The 18,337-nt window shown below is 32.2% G+C and overlaps 1 pseudogene; it reads left to right on the top strand.

The window, feature by feature from the left end:
• Positions 15,980–17,126, top strand: LOC18600908 (annotated as a pseudogene).

Below are 18,337 nucleotides of genomic sequence, written 5' to 3'. Positions count from 1 at the left end.
TATGTATATATTTAATTTTATTAATATATTTCTTATAAATGATTAATAAAATTTTTAAAAATTCTTAATATATTTTAAATAAAAAATTTTTAAAAAAGCAATACCTATGAAATTCTCCAACGGAATATTCCGTTGGAAAATTTAGCAAATTTTAAATTTTTTGGCGCCATAAATTTTCCAACGGATTTCCAACGAATTATTTTTCGTTGGAAATTCCGTCGGAAAAGGTGGTGAGTGAAATTTTTTTGGGTGCAAAAAAATTTTTCAACGGATTTTCAATGGAAAAATTGCGTTGGAATATTTCCGTTAGAAATCCGTTGGAAAAATTAACAACAATTTTTGTTAGAATTCCATTGAAAATTTCCAACAAAAATTTCCAACAGAATTTTTTCCATCAGAAAAAAACTGTTTTCTTGTGGTGATAAGGAAACAACAAGCAACTTGAACAAGTATGTCTAATATTACATTTGTTAATTCTCGAAAAAAAAAGGGCAGAGAGAGTAATATTGAGATAAAAAATAAATCACCTATTTCAAATGGCCTACTAATGGACACAACAACATTGGGTTTCTATCTTCTCTTTTTGTCTCGCAAACGAATTGATCCACACAACTAAACCACATGGATGCTCTATAACAGAGTACTTGCATTATTAGAGCCTCCAACAAGATCCAACAATATAGAGAATTTTTCCACCTTTAAAGAGAGTGAAAAAAATAGAAAATATAGGACCAAAGTTGTCTCAATGCTCTTTAGGGCTAACTCAGAAAATTAGAGGTTTTTCAATCATTTTCTTTTAGGCAGATCCCAACTGAGTCCATGCTTCTTCAGTGTTTTGATATAATTCTCATGAGGGTAAATTTGTTGGTCCCAAGATTGTAGAAATAGTCTCAAGAATAAATCCCGATTTTATGCAAATCATCAAAAACTATCTTGAACCATCAGCCCAAAAAGGACACAAATGATCAAATAAATAGTGAAAAAACATTACCCATATGTACACTTTATCAAGAAACTGAGGTGGTGAAATGCAAAACTTAGTGCAGGTACCTTACCCCATAGTTTCCTATAGGTTTAGCAAACATTATCCCCACATAGCGCCACCCAGATATCTCCTGATAAAGGAATCTCAGCAATCAGACATGACACTTGCTCATTTTAGAGGGACATAAAATCTCTTGAAGGGTCAAGAGTTAAAATAAATTTTAAGGAAAAAAAGGTTAACATCATCTAAGTAGATATAGTGCTGTGTGTTTAATGCTAAAAGACCAAGCAAAATATGTGTCTTTACTAGTTTAGGCCAAGACAAGAACTATAATATGTACCTTTTCACCTCCAATTGACCTAATCTTGCCATCAGCAACTAGGTATTGAATCTTTGCTTGTCCCCAAGCAAAAAGGAAGAACTAAAAACAAAACAACTAGCTAAAGATGCACTTCACCAAAGCATGAATTCCCCATTTTTTTTCTCAAAAATTATCCCACACTTTTGACTCAAGGTGAAATATAGATAATCATTAAATTCATACTCAATTCAACTGCAAGTTCATTCTCAAATGGATTTCACAATATTTATGTCACGACCCAATTTCTCGGGCCATGATCGGCGCATGAGCTCAATGAGCATAGCTCACTAAGCCCAAGCAAGCCTATCCATTTACCTTTGCTTAACAAATTTATCATATCATGCATACACACACACTTTTTTTTTTGTGTGAACATAGTCAAAACACAATGGCATTATAGATAATAATATACATGCACTATACCAGTCATGTATTTAGCAATTTACATTGCATACACATATTCACATTGTTAGATTGTATTCATAATACAAAAGGATCCATGACTTCCAGCGGAGACATTTACAATAAGAGGGATTACTATCGAATGCCAGATACATACCCAGGAGATGCACTACGGGGACTCCTCGATCTAGGGTCCAACAGTCACCTGATCTGAAAACATAATTTTTTTTTTATATAAAACGTGAGTACAATACTCAGTGAGTGAACAAGAAGGGAACAAGCATACCATAAGGAATGTTTATTGAAATCATGATGCATTTGTTTTCTCAAAACCATGCAATTGTTTTAGCTCCTTTAAGCCCCTTATGTAAATCCCACGTGAGTAAATCACTTTACAAAAATCCATGCTCAACTATGGTACCAAAGAAATGGGAAATATGGTAAAAACCCACAAGTTAGCAAAATGGATAGAAAGTTTCTCACTATAGCGAACTTCATTCTCGCTGCAGCGAGAACCAGAACATCAAGGAAAAAAGTCTCCTTTTTCCCTTGAAAAAAGTCTCATTTTTCCCTTAAAACAAGTCATCCTGCTAAAATAACAATAGCAACATGTAACACATGTAAACTTCCAAATTTCCACAAAACAAATGCTTACATATTTGCATTTACAACCATATACCCATCATCAACATGCACACCATCCCATCATCATCATCATGCACATCATCCCATCATCATCATCTCATATGCAACGGCTTATGCTATTGTCACTAGGGGGTGGGAGATCACGAAGCATCCCTCCCCTTCACTAGGCAAGAGGTGCACTTCACTCCGGATCACGAAGCAACGGAGCAGTCCCTTCCCTCCTCCTCCAAGCTCTTGGGTGGAGAGTCATACTTCGCCACAGATCATACCTATCAAAGCACTCATAGGGTGGAAGATCACGAAGCATCCAGCCCTATAAGCTATGGGGGCAACAACGGCTTATGTGCACTCCCACTCACACATAGCCGGGTCAGCAACGGCTTATATGCACTCCTACTCGCACATAGTCGGGTCAGCAACGGCTTATGTGCACTCCTACTCGCACATAGCCGGGTCCAAATCAACATGCAAAGAAGCATCCAATGCATATCATGCATTTTATCATATTGTGATAACACATAAACCATTGTATAGCACATTTTCACAATATAAAATCATTTTACTAAAAGCTTGTTCCCAAGGTACATTTTCTAAGACAAGTTGGATAGAATCTTTCATATTCCCCAAAACAAGTTTGAAATGCAAGTCCACTCACCGGTATCAAAAATCTGAATTTCGGGTGCACTCAGACTAATAGTCCTCAGGCGCAATTCCTTTGCCTTTTCCGGACGTCTCACCACCTTGACAAATAACAAAGTCAAGGAATTTACTATATTGTCCCTAAATTGATATAAACTAATTTAAATTACTAATGCTTGATATGTAAATGCAAAAATACGTCCGATTACCGCTTAATCGCGGTATCGATTAAATTCGACTGATCACCGATTAATTGGCGATTGTGTCCAAATCACCTCCAAATTAATCCATTTCTCCTCTAATACCTTAATTTACCACATACCATTTAAATAAAGCCAAATTCAGCATTAGAACCCTCACAGTTCCTTATAGAAAAATTCGGTCATTTGGTGCACTAGCACCGAAATTTTTTTCACATAACCGTTTCACCTTAATTCATCATTTTCCATGCCATTTTCCTTGAAATAAAAACAATCCCCCATTGATATTCAGCCCTCATGGTTCGGCCAACAAGGAACCCTAGAGAAATTGAATATTTCTTTTGTGTTTTTGTTCATAACCATGCTTAACTATCCCTAAACACTAACATAGTCTAAAATCAAATTATTCCAACAACAATTCCTCTTCCATACCCATTTTTCAGAATTGAATTCATCATGATAACTCAATATTCAACCATGGAAATCAAGAACAAAAGCATGGGTAAGCTAGGTATCAAGGAGAATTAAAGAAATTTTAACTTACCTAGCTTGTTTCCTTGATTTCTTCACTTTTTCTTTGAATTTCCACCTAGGTTTTCTTGTTTTTCCTTTTGTTCTTCCTTTTTTCTTGTTGCTGGATGCCTAGGCCGAATATGGTGAGGGAATTGGGGATTTAATGGGCTGATTTCTATAGAAAATAATAAAATAATCAAGCATGCCATGTGTCACATGCTTATTGGCCCAATTTTTAACTTTTTGACTTTTTCTTCTTAATTTTCCACCACAAATATTCTGGTATTTATCCAATCCTACCACAATTAAAATCCCTTGGTCTTGACAAGTGCTGGGGTGAAAAATTTACCGATTTGCCCCTGGGGCGAAAAAATTACTATTTTGCCCTTTTACTCCGAAATGTACCGGAATCTCATTATTTCTACTTTTCAACCTAAAATAACACTAATATTGATCAATATTAACCAAATGGGGCAAAAATTGTTTAAAAAATTTTCGTTTAGTCCTTTAGTGGCAAAATTACCATTTTGCCCTTGTGCTCCATAAATACCAAGAATCAAAATTTTTCACTGCTAAACATCATTTTATACTCCAATAATCATAATTATATTTTATATAATTATTCTTGGTCAAATGTGATCAAATCTTGGCTAGAAATCTCCATTTAATCATCAAATGGTAAAATGACCGTTTTGTCCCTAATCGGTCAATTTTCTTGATGGACTCCAAACTGGACCTTGAACTCCGAATCACTATTCTAAGCCATTTTGTGGGTTTCAAAATTTTCAATTTTCTCTTAAAATTTCTATTTGAACTAGTTCAAAGCTCGATTTAACTTAGTTGTACCACTCGATACAATACCGTATTTTAATCGAGTTTGACAGGGTCTCACAATTTATGTCTGTGTGAATAATCTTTTTACAAAGAATATCATACAATCTAGAAAAGATTATGCCAATGCAAAATTTAACTAAGTGTTATAATTTCATAAGTTTGTTTTTCATATCTCTCTCCACTAATGTAGACTAACACTTATTCAAAGATCAATACGTTTTTATTAAGCTCATAATGTAAGGCTAGGGTTTAAGTATGATAAAGGATATAATGTGACTCAATATCACCCTAAGCACATAATTATTTTAGGACCTATAGAGCTTTATTTTCTTTTACCAAGTACACCATTTTCATCAATTTTTTTTTCTTTATGTTCAACACTTCTTCTTTTTCTCTTCTTTTTTGTTTTTTATCACAATTCCACACCCCCAAACTTATTTCTTTTTAATTGTCTGTAATGGGGTGAATTCCAACAATTTTTGAAATATTTTTTTTTAGCAACTCCACCTTTCTACCTTTTTCAGCATTTAACTCAATTTATATTTCCTAAAACAACATACACGCTTAGGAGTAAGGGTTGTAAAATTCGAATTTTGTTTTAAGGCTAAGCTTATTATCATGTGGTTAAACAAAGAAAGGGAAAATTAGGCTCAAAAAAGTATACTAGGGATAAAAGTTTAACAAGGTTAACATGAAAGGATCAAACGGTCCAAAGATGGCTTAAATCATATCTCATCATGAGTGTTATCTAGAATTTTGCCTCGAGAGAGAATCAAACAAATTTTAGAATCATTGACTTCACTATACTTTTTATCAACATAAACTTCCTCTAAATCACATGATAATTCTAAGTAAGAGATTTAATATACAAATTATTAGAAATCGCATTCTACAATGAAACTAGCAAAAGAATATCACAATCACTCAATTCATATCTATATCAAACCAAGAATCAAAATAGCAAGATAATCAAAATAGCAAGATAATCAAAATATCATCCTAGGATTGGTAATATCATGGCATAAGCAATTTTCATCTCAAGCATTCCTAAAAACAAAAAAAAAAATGAAAATAAACTAACTTAAAAACATCACAAAAAATAATAACAATAAAACCTCCCCCAAACTTAAATTGCACATTTTCCTCAATGTGAAAAGCTCAAAAAAAAAAATTAAACTCCTTTATCAATGGTGGTAGTGCCTTGAAAGCTCTAATTTTCTTTCTCTTCATCTTCATGCTTTCGAAACCTGCATACATAACAAACAAGTTAGGGAGAGATTATAACTACTTATTTACATAGAAAAACAAAAAGTAACTAAAATAACAACTAAATCCAAAAAGATATAGCTTGGGTTACCTCCCAAGAAGCGCTTCTTTATAGTCAATAGCTTGACTTTGGTTGATGTCTTCATTCATCCTTTAAGGAGGTTGGAGTTTGCATGGAAAAAGTTTGAGGTGTGAAAGTAGTTTCCTCCTAAGATGAGGTTGTAGTGGCTTTAACTCAAGATTTGGTGCTTGCTCAACCCAAGGTGGTGGAATAAGCTGATTTTTACCCAAGTTCTCATTTTAAGTTCTTTTTGAATATTGCACTTTTGGTATAACCTTCAAAACATGTGTAACATTTGTGAGTTCTTCATTCTAGTCCTTTATTGTTTCATCTTGAACCAAACAAGCTTCAAGGAGTTTCTTTGGATTTCCATATCAATAGCCTCCTTATGTAACGCCTCCTTAGGTATCTAGAAAAGGAATGGGAGGCACATATGGCTTGACTTGTGGTGGTGTAGATACTTCCTCATTTTGCTTATCTTCTTCATCTTGAACTTGTTTGTTGGAAGTATTCTCTTGATATCCTTTATCTACATCATTTACCACATCCTTGTCGTTTACTTCATCTAGATGTTTACCATATTCTTCTCTTTTAGGATAAGGCTTAGTGTGCTTTGGTAAAGTTTCTTAAGGCCTATTGTTGATGTAATTAACAAGTTGGCCTAATTGAGTCTCAAGATTTCAAATTGATTCTACTTGACTTTGAATGATGGCATCATTCTTTGTCATGAATTGCATCAACATATCCTTTAAAGTTAGATTCTTTTTAAGCATAAGGGTTTTAACTTGTGATTGGAAATCATGTTGGAAAACAGGTTGTGATGAATATGTAGGATCCTGATCATTACTCCATGAAAAATTTGGGTGCTTTCACCATGAGTTGTGACTGTTGAAGTACAAATTGTTTTCCTGCCCATTGAAGCTTCAATGAAATTGCATTGATTCATAATAGGTTGGACAACAATCACTTGAATGTCTATCTCCACAAAGCTCGCATGCTACAAAAGGACTTTGAAAAACATTAACATCCCAATTGTCACTTCTTTAAGACAAAATATTTACTTGAGTGGTGAAAGCACTAATAGCCAATTCATAATCACTACCAACCCTCCTAGGCACAAATTGTTCAGATGATCACTGATAATTATAATAATTCATCACCTTAACTAAAAGTACCTGAAAATAAAATAAAAAAATTTGAATTAAGACTAAAGTTGCTTGGTATTAGTATTAGTAGAAATTCTAGAAACAATTCCCCAGCAACGACGCCAAAAACTTGTCAGTTAAAATTCTACTACGCAAGTATACGTATCGAATAGATAATATATAAGTAAGCAGAGTATCGATCTCACAGAGAATTGATCTAAAATTTTACTAAGTACTAAAATTAGAACAATTTAGTTTTATTCAAATAATAAAAATCTGAATTCTAATTAAACTAAAAATTAATCAATTAAAACTAATTTAATTAAAAATTAAAGCAACAAGATAATTGGGAAAACAGTAAATCAAACAAACTTAGGATTTTGCATCCGAACATTTGGCTCATTGGTTGGTGCATAATCCCCTTACCTAAAGAACAGGGTTCGAATCCCCCCTCCACCAATTATAAGGAAAAAGAAAATAAGCCTGAGATTAGAATATCCCTCACACTTCATTTAAATCTTAACCATCTTTCTTAACTTATTTCAATGAGTTGAATTGCTAACCTAGAGTCCTCAATTATTTACAAAGGTCTCCTGACTCTTCTTATAAAAATATTTATTTTAACAAAAATACTATATTCCTATGTGAATTAAAATTAAAATAGACTCATTAAGTTCAGGCTATAATGTGGCTAAATATGGCCTATAGGTGTATCTCTATCCTATACATAAATCAATTAATATGATCATATGCTATCCCAATTTTAGTCTACATTAAACTCCCTTTTCCAAGTTTATTTCGGTTCCTAAATCAATTTAATTGATGGCCAAACAATTAAAAGTATTAAGAACAAATTGGAATAAATAATTCAATTTCATTGAAAATAAGCAAGAAAGAGATTAAAAATTCAGATTACATGTGAGTTCAATTGCAATCCTAAAAAAATAGTTTAGTTCATAATATCTAATAAAAACTTCATCCAAAGAAAATTAGTTATTAATCCAAGTCAAAGAAAATAAGAAAAACACAAAAGTAGAGAAAAAAAAAACTAATAGTTGAAGTTTTATGATCTTGATTCTCCCTCCAATTCTCTTGCTTTCTTGATTTGTTTTTTGCTCTTTTCCTCCAAAGAAATTGCTTGTTGCCTCCTCTTAGAAACCTCTGAAAAAGGCCCCTTAAATAGCCTCCAAAAGCCCTAGCTTTCAAAATCCCATAAGCTTGTTATTTTTGGAAAATACATTGAGCGTCGTGGCTCTCATTTTCCAAAGCCGCGGCTCTCAAAGGTTTTGCTTAATTTTGTTCTTCTAATGCAGTACTTTTATTTTGACAAAGATTTTGACCACCTTTTTATTAAATTTGGGCAAAATGGTAAGCATTAAAGTTGTAGCCCTGCCTCTTAGCTTTCTAATGGTTTAAAAATCATATCATTTGGACTTCTATAGTGAGAGATATGCTTGAAAAGCAAAATATATGCAAATAGAGCACCAGTCCATGATGTAACTTTCTTTACCAATTGAAATTATTTTTTATTCTACTCCTATAAAAACATAAAAATAATTACAAATAATATAAATCTAACATTATTAACTTAAAATAAAGATTTAAACATAAGTTAAACTAAACTAATAAAATAACTAAAAAACACCTAAATCTAGTCTAACTTAGACTAATTAGATATTTAATCTCTCATTAAATATATGCATTTGATGCACACATTAACTATAAACTCTCAAAAACTCAACCGATAAGCTAAACTTGCTACTATTTGCATATTCTACCTCTACTTAAACAAGGTTCAACATGACAGGTGTGAATTTCGATATGATGATAGAGCAAAAGAAGTTAAAAGCATGTATCAGATAAATTTTACTCGGTCATTGCTGTGAAAATAGAGATTAGACAATATGTCTTTGTAATGAATCATTCATTGGTTTCTCTAGCTCAAGTATACAGATTCAATGAAGCATCAGTAGAATTTACCTACTTATCCATTTAACTTAAGAAACCAACTAATCTAACATTTGAAGAATGCTTGCAAGTGCTAGATTTAAATTATTTAAGCAAAAATGTCTAGCACCACAAATTAAATAGCCCATCACCTGGCTAGAAATATAAGCTCAAAAATTGAATTACCCCATTTCTAGGTTGCATTTCCCTTTTGGTATCAATAAATTCAACACTCTCAAGCTTTGCACAAACAAATTTCAACAACAACTCAACTAGCACAAACCCATAATTTTCGTTGGTAAGTTTGCTAATATCCCAAATGATTATTTTTACTTCCAAAAAGATACATCCAAGCTAAAAATCAAATGGGTACTTTAAAAACTATGTTGGGTCATATTACATTAAAAAAATAAAAATCAAAACAAAAAAAAAGGAAGAAACCAACTTAAAAAAAAAACTTACATTTTTGGGTGCTTTAAGAGATAAGCTTTTGAAGAGAGGAGTTTCCACGAGAGTATGGATCCTTGGGATTGCCCTTTGTATAACTTGAGCTGAGCTAACAATTCTTTCATCGAAGTGCTCACATCCTTTCAAGAGTTGGAAATGTATTGGATTTGGGCCTTAATTTGTTTTGTTGGACAAATGTTGGCCCATGAAGTTTATGATTTTGAGCTGATAAGCCCATTACTAAACTTAATTATGTTATTTATGATTTTATCCTAATTTTTTTAATTATTCGGTATTTTTATTTTTTCTCCTCTTTATAATATGAATTTAGCCGTTTAGTAGTTGGTTGTACAAAACAGGGCTGGATTATGTCGTGTTTAAACAACTAAAAGAGGTGTGAGATTGAGAAAATTGTTATGAAATAAATCTTAAAAGAACAACTATAAGAAAGATATAAGAGAAAATATTTAGAGAAAAAAAAAACATTTAGAGGGAGTAAGAAGATTTTATTGAAGTGTGTATTTAAAAATGAAGTGAAGGAGTTTATTTATAGGCTAATAACCCCTTATTTAGATTGAATTTACAAGATAAAAATAATACTAAAAGATTAGATGGATGGATTAAATTCTAATCTTCATCCAATCTAATTTACATCCAAATCTAGATATACATAGTATAAATAGATATTCACAAAAATATTCATAACACTCCTCCTTGAATATCCATTGTATCAAGAATATGCCTCGTTAACATCTTACAAGGAAAAAACCTCATGAAAAAAAATTCGAGTAAAGAAAAAAAAGTACATAATTCTTTTCAAAAATACGCTTTTGAACTACTGTCTCATTAAAAACCTTATCAAGAAAAACCCAATGGGAAAAACCTGAATGAAGGAAAAAAGTACAATGCGTATTTTACTCCCCCTGATTACTACATTATAGAGACCTTTAAAATGATGCATTCTAATCTTTTGTACCAGCTTTTCAAATGTTGCAGTAGAAATGACTTCAGTGAACAAATCTGCTAGATTGTCACTTGACTGAATTTGTTGAACACTAATATCAACCTTTTTTTGGAAAACATGAGTGAAGAAGAATTTTGATGAAATATGTTTTGTTCTATCGTCTTTAATGTATTCTTTTTTTAACTGTGTTATGCAAACGGTATTGTCCTCATATAACATTGTTGGAATTTCCTTCTTGGTTGACAAGTCACACGTTTCTCAAATATATTAAGTTACAGATCTTAACCAAACACATTCACTACTTGTCTCATGAATTGCTAAAATCTCTGCATGGTTAGAAGAAGCAACAACTATAGTTTGTTTTATATAACGCCATGAAATAGTCATACCTCCACATATAAATAAATAGCATGTCTGAGATCGAGCCTTGTTTGGATCAAATAAATATTTTACATTTACGTAACAAATTAAATTTAATTTTAATGCATTTGAATAATATAAGCTCATATCCATTGTTTCTCAGAGATATCGAAGTATATGTTTAATTCGTTCCAATGTCTTTGAGTTGGAGAAGAACTACATCTTACTAATAAATTCACAGCAAATGATATATCAGGTCGTGTATTGCTAGCAAGATACATCATTGCTCCAATTGCACTGAGATATAATACTTCAGGACTAAGAAGTTCTTCATTATCCTCACGAGGTCATAAAGGATCTTTTTTTACATCTAGTGACTTTACAACCATTGGTGAACTCAATGGATGTGTTTTGTCCATATAAAATCGTTTCAACACTTTTGCTATATAATTAGATTGATGGACAAAAATTTCATTTGTCAAGTGTTCAATTTAAAGACCCAAAAAAAACTTTATTTTTCCAAGGTCTTTCATCTCAAAGTCTTTTTATAAGTAATCTAGCTTTTGATATTTCTTCAAGAGTTTCAATAATGTTTAGGTCATCAATATAAACAACAATTATAACAAATTCAAATCTGAATCTCTTTATAAAAACACATGAGCATATAAGGTTACTTTTATAACCTTCTTTTAACAAATATTCATTAAGGCGATTATACCATATGTGTTTGAATTGCTTTAATCCATATACATATTTATTTAATTTAATTGAATAAATTTTTTAAAAAATTCAAATTTTGTACTTCAGGCAATTTAAATCTTTCAAGATTTTTCATATAGATATTGATATCAAATGAGTCATATAAATAGGCTGTAGCAATATTCATTAGACAAGTTTCAATCTTCTCATTTATTGCCAAACTAGTAAATATAGAATTCTAATTGCATTCATCATGGAGAATATATCTCTTCATATTTAATACCAGGTTTTTGGGTAAAACCTTGTACGATAAGCTGTGCTTTATATCTCACAATCTCATCTTTCTCATTTCATTTTTGCACAAATACCTATTTATATCCCATTAGTTTTGCGTCATTTGCTGTACAGATTACAAGTCTAAAAACTTCATGTTTTGCAAGTCAATTCAATTCCACTTTGATTGCTTCTTTCCACATTAGCCAATCATTTCTACGGCTACATTCTTCAACGGATGTAGGTTTAAGATCCTCATTTTCTTTCATAATATTGAGTGCTACAATGTATGCAAAAATATCGTCGATGTTTATTTCATTCTGGTTCTATCTTTTTCCCATCATGACTAATTTATTGAGATATCTTCATTTTCAATGATTTCAAGTACCTAAATTTCTTCTGAAATTTTATCAATTATGTTAGTGGTTTTTTCTAGAGTTTCTACTTCATTTTTTTGACCATCTTGTATATTTGTTTTTTTTCTTTTTCAAGGATTTTATCTTTTGGAATCGATTGGTCTCCATGCTTCTGGCATGCCCTGTCCTACAAAGACATCAATGCTAATAGGAGTATTTGCAACTAGTATATAAGATTTAGTTATTCTCTTTAAGTCAATAAAACGGATGGCAGCTAATTTACTATATTTTATAAAAGAATTATTTTTTGAATTTCAAGTTCATATTAATTTGTGCAAGGATCAAAACTAGATAATAATAATTAATTACAAGAAATTTTCTTTTTCTAGCTGCTTAGTTTTTTCCCCCTAATGTTGAAAAATTTGTTTCATCAAAATGACAATCAACAAACCTTGTAGTAAATAAATCTTCTATCAAGGGTTTTAGATATTTAATTATAGATGGAGATTCATATCCATCATATATTCCTAACCTCCTTTGAAGACCCATCTTTGTGTGTTATGATGGAGAAATTGGAACATATACCACACATCCAAAAATTGCTAAATGGGATATACTTTGTTCCTAACCATAAACCAATTATATATAAGAGAATTTTTAATAACTCATTTGATCTGATGCATACAAGTGCTGTTGCATCCAAAATGACATGCCCCTAAACAAAAATTAAAAGTTTAGATTTCATAAACAATGGCCTTACAATCAGTTGAAAGTGTTTAATAAATGATTTTACTAAATCATGTTGTTTATGAACATAAGCCACAGGCTGTTCAACAGTTATTCCAACTAATTTGCAATATTAAAGGTTTGAGATGTAAATTCACCAGCATTGTCAACACAAATTGTCTTGATTGCATAATTAGAAAAATGTGGTTACAAATGAATTATTTGTGCAAGTAATCTTGCAAATGCCAAATTGTGAGTTGATAATAAACATACATGTGACTATCTAGTTGATGCATCTATTAAAACTATAAAATATGTACATGGTCCACATGATGGATGTATGAATTCACATATATCACATTGAATATGTTTAAAAAAAATATAGGCGATTGAGTATCAATTTTAACTAGTAATGACTTTATAATTAATTTGCCTTTAGAGCAAGCAACACATGAAAATTTATTAGCTTGAAAAATCTTATGGTTTTTCAATGGATGATCACATTAATTTTTAATAATTTGTTACATCATTATTGATCCGAGATAGTCCAACTGGTTATGCCAAATATTAAAATCATTAGTAAACTCCTAGATTACTATAGTATAAGTTTTAATCATTCTAATATTTGTATAGTAAAATCCATATAACAAAACGGGTAATTTTTTTTTAACATATACTTCTTACTCGAAATAATAGATGTAATATAAATGTATTAAGTGTCTCTTTCATGTGTTGTCTCAATATCATATTCATTTAGATGAATATATTTAAAACTTAATAAATTTATTTGAAACGTTGAAAATAATATATCCTCTATTATATATGTTGTTCCTTAAGGCAGTAAAATATTGACTTTTTCGGAGTCTTCAATTAATCTTTTATTACTAGATATTGTATTGACATTGGTTTCTTCTATTGTCAAGTGGGAAAAATATTTCTTGTCTTCAAATATAATGTGCATTGTAGCAATGTCTACAAGACATATATTTACATCATGGATCTTAGATCCAACAAGATCAATATCCATATTTTTCTTCAATAAAATAATATATATATAATAAGAAATTTACAAGTTAATATGAAGGAACATTAAATACATAATTAAAACACATAATAAGAACATATCATTTAAATATAATAAGAACATATTAAAGCATCTTCATAATATAGTTATACTAAAATATACCAATTACTATTAAGTTCATTTTCGGATATTTCCATTACCAATCAAATAATCAATTCTCTTTTCAGGGTAAGAAAATCAATAATGGATATTTCTATTGCCAATCATATAATCAATTCATCTTTTAGGGTGGACAAATGTCTTGATAAAATCATCACAAAGTTTTAAGTGATGCTTGATAAAGTTCAAGACGTACAACAGGTACGTGACCAATGATATTTTATGCCAAATCATTGACAATACGTTTTCTATATTCCTTTTATTCGTTTCATTTTTTGTTTTTTTATTATTCATCCACTTTTTGTAAATTAAAAGTATTCATCCACTTCTTGTGAGTTAAAAGTATTCATTCACTTTTGGTGGTTGATCCACTTATGACCGGTTATCCACTTTTTGTGGATTATTCATTTTTAGTGGATTAATGTGTTAAGGCATTCATCCACTTCTGATGGTAAAATTATTCTTAGAATTAAAATAATAATAGTGTAAATTATTATGACAATTATAATTATTAAATGATGTTGTATTTACTTCAAAGAATAGATGGATTCATGGCTATGACCATAATTATTAAATGATGTTGCATTCACTTCAAAGAATATATGAATTTATAATTTTTTATTAGTAGCTTATTTGTCGCATTCACTTAAGAGAATGAACATTCATGATTTTTCATTAATAGCTATATAATAGCAAATTCATTTTCCAATCAAGGGACAAAATAAAATATGTACTACATGATAGTAAAATTCATATTAAGGTTGATTTTAGGGAATGCAAATATTAAAGAGCTATCAAGTCACTTACTTAACTTGTTACAATCAGAAATTACAGCATTTTGTCTTGATACAAATGCCATATCTTTCTTGCAGCAAGTAATTAGATACTTGAAGGCTTAGCAAGGCAGCTAGATGTTACAAGATATCGTGTTTGTATATTAATTTCTTTGATCCTCATCTAACGTTGCCAATTGTGTTCTTATAGATGGTGGTGCTTCTATGGCTAATGTTTTTCTCGTCTCACCCCTCTTTTGTAAGCATATGTAATGATGTTTATAGCTATTCATCAACATCGGTGCCTTTTCTATTACAGGAGATTCTAAAATTCTATGAGTCTAAACAGCACTTGAGGTCATTTTTTAGTATGGAAAGCCAACAGATTTCCTTTAGAATGAAGAAGTACTACCGATGCTGTAAAAGCATCTACAGGAGGAGCTAAGTGCGGATTTAACTTTACTGAAGTTTTTCTTTAAAGGGTTTCTTTTCAAGATCGATATATCTAGTATTGATTTGGTCAATTATGGTTATTTGACAGTAGCTCTTATATAAATCACATGGGAGTATTGTGTATTACATAGGATAAAGCTACGACGAATCTCAAACTCAGGTTCTTCCCAATCGTCTTGTGTTGGATGCTTGGTACATGCTGCATGTTGATGCGAAAATTGGTGTTTGCATAGCACTGGTTCCCCATAGGAGGGTGGGATGATGTTATTGTGGTTAATGTTAAATCCTTCACATAGCCTTTTTATGTATAGGAAATTGCTGCTTTGCTAGTTGAGAAGTGCCGATGTAAGCCAGTTGATTTCTTTCAAAGTGAACAACTGCCAAGCAATGTAAGTATGAAGTGGCAAAAGTTGCTGGTTAGCTCTCATAGACATTTGTAAAAGTCTTTGAATCCATTAACAAGGTGGTGGTAGATCTTTGAAGGAGCATTTGCATCTCACGCGCTCTCATAAACACACAACTGACTTGATTAAATATAAATAGAATGGATCAAATCACAGCTCTTGAGCTGTTCTTCAACTAACTTCAATGGCAACATGTATTTAGTTTAAATTTTTAAGTCATTTTAAGTTTAATTTGAATTATTTAAGTTCAAATTGAATCTTTTAAAATTAATATTAGATTGGTAAAAGAGTTCTAAGTTTTAATAAAGTACTGGAAATCGAGTGTGGGAAGAATACGAATGACCCTTGCTTCCACCGCCAAACTACTGCTACAGTTTATACACATTCAACAATTTTCTATCACCAAAAAGAAAAACCAATTCCCAATTATTTCATTTCACTTGAATCACAACAATGGAGAAAACGAGTCTTGTTCTTGAGCTCAACTTTATCTCTGCACAAGGGCTTGTTCACCCATCGCTTATACCCGATCGCCACTTGAAAACCTACGCTGTTGCTTGGGTTGATTCTTCCACCAAGCTTCACACTCGAGTTGATCGTGTTGGTGGCGAAAACCCTACCTGGAACGACAAGTTTCTCTTCAAGGTCTCACCCGAGTTCCTCTTCAACAAAATCTCCACCGTCTCCGTTGAGATATACGCTGCTGGCACTTCAGAGACAGGCTTATTGGGAGCGTTCGTCTGCTTATCCATAACTTCATCCCAACCGCCTCAGCCGCTGCAATGAAGACTCCTGCTTTTGCTGCACTCTTGATCCGCAGCCCTTTTGGGCAGTTCTTTGGGACCCTTAACATCGGAGGAATGGTTCTTGATGCCTCTCGTTTTCAGCTGACGTTGAGTAAAGTCTTGACCATCGATTACCGTGATCTCATAGGCGAGAATCGCAATGGCAAGCATCATCTGGTAAGAAACGATTCCAAGGCGTCATGTCGAGATATCATGGAGTCCACCCCGAGTGAACGTGGTGATCTATCGAAAACAGGTGATTCCTTGACTTCGACTTCATCACCTCCACATATGACCTTGAGGGAGTTGAGGTTGAAAGGGAGGGATGAAGATCATGGGATTGAATCCCCGGAAAGAGAAACTTTATTTGAAGAAGAGAAAGAAGAAGTTGCTACTAGAAACTTGGAACAACCTCTGGCGGCAATCGACCTGTTGCCTCGTAAAGCTGCTGAGGAGATGATTTCTGACAATGAAGGAAGCATGGTGAAGATGGAAAAAGATGTTAAGATGATCGTGGAAGAGAACAAGAAGCTAAGGGAGATGGTCCAGACGCTCGTGGTAGAAGCAAAGGGGCAATCAACTGTAAAATCAGACCTAACAGGAAGAGTGAAAAACCTGGAGAAGAAGCTATCAAGGAGGAACAAACAGAGGAAGCTACATTATGGGAGAACAGCACGTGCACCTAAGTTCAATGAAGCAGCTTAAGATCAGACATCTTTCTTTTTTCTATGCTTGTAGTTTCTATCTATATTTTACAATTCCATTGATTGTAGATGCCGTATGGCTTTCAACATAGATGAAATGTTATTTTTTCAATTGTTACATATATGTATATATGTGTGTAATATTCAGAACTCTGCAATTCTTCTACAGTAGTTCATTACATGTTGTTTCAATTTAAGTTATTGAAAGTGCCTCCATGCCTGCATAAACAAACAAGTGCAATGCATGCATAAAAGAGTATCAACTTGCGTCTTAAATTTATAATTGCGCAGATTTGTACAAGTGATAATGGAAATAATATATAAACAGAGCTTGGTAATGAAGCAAGAGCCGGTAACTTGGGTATAAAAACAACATTATCGTGGGAATGGGAACTTGTTCAATTTCCTTGAAAGGTTTACCATATCGAATCATATCTGTTTCCCGGTCCAATCATCCTTTTGTTTAGTCCAACATGTCATTGTAATTAGTTCTGGTGTCCAAATCAGACCTAGTAATTAAGAGATAAGCTTCGAAACCAGGTTTATGAATTCCTTTTTTCGTATTTTGTGTCATTTTCTTTCCCCTTTTTTAACTCTTGTGCTGCTGCTGAGGTTGGCTTTCCAAACTGTCAATTATCAAACTTGACTCTTTTTCTTCCAACAATTTACTGATCATTATTCTGGAAGCTTCTAGTGCTTCTTTCCGAGTACTAGCAATTGGGTGAATAGAAGTTCATCTTAATATGTCTGTTCTAATTTATGCATCAAAATATGGCACTCAAACCTTGTTATGTTGATTTCCTCGTATTATGTTTGTGCATGTGCTTGCACATTGACTGTTTGAGTAGCTAGCATGATGTTGCCTTATATATTACATTCTTTATGTCATATCATCGAAACGATTGAAATTCTACCTACCTTCGAAACTCTACAGACCTTATATAAATTTTAAATTAAATGGGGTATTGTCTGTTACATAGGATAAAGCTATGATGAATCTCAGCTCAGGTTCTTCCCAATTGTCTTGTCCTGGATGTTTGGTACATGCTGTATGTTGATGTGAAAATGGGTTACTGTTAAATCCTTCACATAGCCTTTTTATGTACAGGAAATTGCTAAAATATACGAGTCCAAACTGAACATTGTGAAGTGCCAACGCAAGCTAGTTGATTTCATTCAAAGTGAACAAGTGCCAGGCAGTGCAGGTATGAA

This window comes from Theobroma cacao, chromosome 4 (assembly GCF_000208745.1).
Source record: "Theobroma cacao cultivar B97-61/B2 chromosome 4, Criollo_cocoa_genome_V2, whole genome shotgun sequence".
In the NCBI taxonomy this organism is placed as follows: Eukaryota; Viridiplantae; Streptophyta; class Magnoliopsida; order Malvales; family Malvaceae; genus Theobroma; species Theobroma cacao.
This window is presented reverse-complemented; position numbering and strand designations above follow the sequence as displayed.